Source organism: Triticum aestivum, chromosome 6B, assembly GCF_018294505.1.
Source record: "Triticum aestivum cultivar Chinese Spring chromosome 6B, IWGSC CS RefSeq v2.1, whole genome shotgun sequence".
Taxonomy (NCBI): Eukaryota; Viridiplantae; Streptophyta; class Magnoliopsida; order Poales; family Poaceae; genus Triticum; species Triticum aestivum.
The window spans coordinates 519,483,375-519,488,010 of NC_057810.1; the positions used below are offsets into that span (position 1 = coordinate 519,483,375).

A 4,636-nucleotide genomic window follows, 5' to 3' on the forward strand; every position below is an offset into this window, starting at 1 on the left:
TTCTAGCGGCTGCAGATCCTCGTGGCTTCTTCCGTAGTCGTTTCAGGGCCTTTGTGTAGTGGGCTTACCCTCAATTAGCTGCACTTCAATGTAATTTTCCGTTCGCTGGTTGTCGGTGTAGCATTGTAAGCTGTTCTGCTTTCTCCCTTGTATCCTTTAGCCGTTGCTTTGTTCGTGGTCTGCTCTTATACTCCTGGCCGGTTGATGGCTTTGTTAATTCAAAGTCGGGCTCCTCTGGAGCCTCCGTTCCAAAAAAAAAATATCTGAACCATGCAACATTTCAATATAGCTCAATTTTCCTGAATAACTATTTTCAATAGAATTAGTTATGACATGCATACTTAGTTACTGCACCCTTCTTATTCTTCATTGTAGATTCTCAGGAAGCCCACAAGGAAGTATTATCCCTGTCTCTTGCTCTATGCGTCTCTTCAACTCTATTAGAATTCAATTTTGGCCCTATTTTTCCGGAGATGGTTTTTCCTAGCAAATCCCTGCATAAACAAACGTTCTTCAAAATCTAAGGGTGGTATGCTTATTTGTTTAATTGGCAGAGAAAATCACTTCATAATCTCCTCTAGGCATTACAGCAAACACGTGGTACACAACAGAAATCAACATATGTACCTTAGCAAGAAAGGGTAATGCTTCATTGTCTACGCGCTTGGCACCATTGTTTTGGGCACATGTGGCTCTTTGAAATATATCATCCTAAACATAACAATTTAGATACTAACATATTTGGTTGCTTAATACTTTGATACATGGGAAGAAGAATGTTTCATTTTGACACCTTTAGTTCTGTTGCGGACCATGAAATAATATTGCAGCCACTAATTAAATCATGCAGTCAAATTGGTATGAGGCATAATTATGAATCTTCCCATTAAAGATTAAAATGCGATAATTCTAGGCTGACAACAATAAAAGAAGCAGTACAGATCAACCAAAATGCGAAATTCAACAGAAGAGTGCAAGTTTCAAGAATCTGGAAAGAGATTATGTAGTACAATATTTAAGGATCCTCTAGGACCTCCTGCAGGTAGAACTGTCATCTGCATCATCTACTAACTCTACTAAAAAATGAAGCTGCTCGTGTGTCAGCAGTTGTCACTGAATTTTTAGATGACCGGCAATAAAGTTTGCTGCTTAATTTTGGACTGCTAAGTTTAAGTTTTCCATGTGTGTAGGTGTAGCAGGTAACAGCTCTGAACGCTGAAAAAAAGAATAAAAATCGAATCCTTTCTCCATGCCCTCACAATGCCTATGAATTTCACATAGTGTTCGTTTAAACAGCACACACATTGTCCATTCAAAAAGAGGTGGAATAAAATTAAATCTAAACTGAACTTGACAAATTTTTTAATTCAGAGCCTTTGTATAGCTGACAATGGATCATCGTATACAACAAGATCCAGTAAGTAATGCAAGAGCACACACATACATAAGAGTCAAAAAACTGATTAGAAGGCATGACCTACATGGATAGACTGAGGTCTCTGCAGTGCAAGGATTAAAAAATGGTAGCAACATGCCAAAGACAACGACAGTCAAGGATGGCATCTCCTTCTTCCATTCGGTGGTCCATGCTCTCTGCAATCCCGGAAGAAGAACATACCTTAAAAGGCTGAAATCAGGAGTAAAGAACATATCAAAAGGGTTCAGAAATAGAAAGCAGAAAATTCAAGAGTCAGTACAAAAACAAAATAGGTCTTTGTATCATAAACTCTGTATATCCAAATCACTAAGAAGATCCTCTGCTCTACTACTCCTTCAACTTCGAGGACGCCTCGCATGCTGCGCCTCTTACTTCTAATAAACACATGAACGAATCAGCATTTATGCGTTGAATAAAAAAGATCCCCATGAAACATACCAAAGGGCGATGTAGTGGGACTCAGATCCTGCTGCCCCGCAGTATGGAAAAAGGAAGAAAGAAGTTTATTCTAACACGATTATTGGCCCCAATTTCCTCAACTTTGCGCACAAATTGTTCGAAGGAGTAATACGGGATCAAGTAAGAGTGCCAGTTTAGCGTCAAGCTTGATAAGATTGCAAAGGTCCTCCACCTGGCATCAAGACAATAATTCAAATTTGGAAGGCCATCAGAAATCAGAATAAGTATAAGTGTGCAGTGAGCAACATCGGGCTACAGTCTCTACTGTTTATGAGACCCAAGTTTTATGAGAAGAAGGCAAATTAGAACTATAACACCTGCTTAACATCCTGAATATCATGTTGCCAACTTGTGAAATAAAGCTTTTGAACTAACAGTAGCTACGTAGGTACATCTCCTGGATGTTGTTGAGACTGAGATAATGATGGTCATAAAAAAGAGAAGTGAGAACATTACTTCTTACTTTTTACTCATAAAGTTTGCAAAGTTTTAATGACGAGGAGGTACAAACATAGAGAAGTTGTATCATCCAAGAAGGTGCATGTACGTAAACTTTGCTCACATGTTCCAAGCAGTATTGAGCCACACGTCTGGTTCCAATCCTTAGAACAATTGGACTGCAATGCCTGCGGATTTTCACTTGATGAGATTATGTTTTCTAAGATTAAATACAAACAAAAAAAAGACATTCACATCCAATTAAATTGATCGGGAGTTGCCTTGGTCTTCAAATTTAAAATGTAAAACATGAATATGTATGTATGCTGCTTCGACAAATCTAGTTCAAGGGATGTTGGTATGGTTCTTCCTATTAGGAAAATTGAACATAGAGGAGGAATCTGCAGACTTTATATTTCATCTTGCATTCTCTTTTTACATGCAGATAAAAAATGAAGTAAATACTTTTAAGCGATAAGTGTTACCTTGGATTTCTACTCGTAAATCTGGGCGTATTTCATGTAGCTAGCATTTTGAATGCGTGAGATTATATGTGGCTGTGCCTGCGAGCCTGTCAGTCAGAATTCAGAAGCCTGGGTCGTGAAAATGCACTGTTGATTGGTTGTGTACTAACTGCTGGAGCTAAAATGGTCATAGATCTTCTTGTGCCTTAACTCATCACATGCAGTCCTCCTGCATAGTTCGAAAAAAGAAATAATTCACAAAACAATACTGAGGAAGACATATAATGGTAAGATAAGAACAGCTAGCTAGCCAGCGGCTGAAGGACTCATTCAGTTAACTGGCTTGTAATCATCACCCAGTTGCTCCCAAAATTATTCAGTACAGGGCCAAAATCACAATTGTCAGTCTCATGCAAATCCTTAATTTCCCATACGGTTGGACACTCATCAGGCCTAAATAAATTATGAAAGAAAAATCAAGTATGAGATGTAAGATTCAGAGTACAGTCTTTAAAAAGACAACTTTTCTTTCACAACAAAAGCCATCTGAACCAAGTCTGATGCCCACTAAAAAAACATTATATTTAATGCACGGAATTAAACAGGACAAACAAAGCAAAAACAAAAGAGGCAATGTAATTGACCAATGGATTGCTATCTTACTTCATTCATGGAGTCCAGAAGTGGGATCAGATGAGAAACTGAAGGTCGCGCTCCACTCTCTGTCCGTGCAAGAGTGCAATCTTGCATTCAATACTTTAATTACTCAGTAAACAGAATTTCTTGCTAGTGCTTGCTGAACGGTTTGAGGCATCAGGCATGGGGAGGGAATCTCACCAGATGAGGAGGTCCTGCCGAAGGAGGGGATCCCACAGGTCTTCGTGCCTCGATCCGGCCAGAAGGAGCAGCCGTCATGACAACGGCAGGGTCGCTCCCCCAACCTTGTAGCCTGCTAGAACAATGACAATAATGTTGATACACCAGATAAGAAGCGCAAGCCCTTGAGAGCAGTCTGCTTGCCAGAACAATTAATGAATTAACCTCTTGAAGCAGAACAAGCACGTTGACACACAAGTTAAGAAGCACAAACCTTGAGAGCGGTCTGCTTGCGCAAGATATCATTGGACTTGAACATGACTGCAGTAATCCAAATCATTACGAAGAAACCTACACAATATAAACTCAATTGGAATGAGGGGATGGAGCGGTTGCTTGTTTTTCTTTGGACACCACTAGGCATCAGACTATAGACACTTTGCATCTATCAGACTAGTGGGGGGCCGTCCGATGAGGTGCATCCAGGTCGTTCGATCTGTTAATCAGGGCCCCGTGAGATTTGTTGACTGCTTCCTTTAATTGCTCCCTATATTCCGCTAACCTCCCTATTATGGTTCCATACAGTTTCCCTTATTCCCCTCCCCCGAACAATTTCCCTCTAGGAGTCTAGGTAGTTTCCTAGTTATGCTCCTGTGATCATGATGCTTCCATATCTCATTTTTATTTGCTTCCTTGAATTATCTTCTTCAAAAAATCACGCAAAGATAGAATTTCAATTCCATCTCAACTCTTCTATTATCGTACTTGCTTCTTTTGAGGTAATGTATTCAGCGATTTTTTCTAGACATATATTTTTTGCTTCTAGTGCATAGGAAATTTGCTTCGACGAAAAATATATCCCATGTAACATTTTTTAACGCAACGAAACTTTGCTTCCACCTGCCAGAAATTTGCTTGGATTTCAACCAAATTTTCTTGAACATAACACAAAATTGTGTCCAAGCACGCTGCTTCCGTGTAACAAAATTTTGCATCTAAGAATTTCTTTCCCCATCATAAA

General features: G+C 39.4%; 1 long non-coding RNA gene across 2 annotated transcripts; it reads right to left on the minus strand.

The window, feature by feature from the left end:
• Positions 1-260: 260 nt before the first annotated feature.
• On the minus strand, positions 261-3,167 carry LOC123137760 (uncharacterized). Of its 2 annotated transcripts, XR_006468489.1 has the most exons (3): positions 2,821-3,151; positions 1,482-2,523; positions 261-494 (listed from the first exon to the last, which is right to left on the minus strand). It is a non-coding gene; the product is annotated as an uncharacterized lncRNA (long non-coding RNA). The 2 variants fall into 2 exon arrangements; XR_006468488.1 differs by lacking the exon at positions 261-494 and having other exon boundaries at positions 1,229-2,523; positions 2,821-3,167.
• Positions 3,168-4,636: the final 1,469 nt, after the last annotated feature.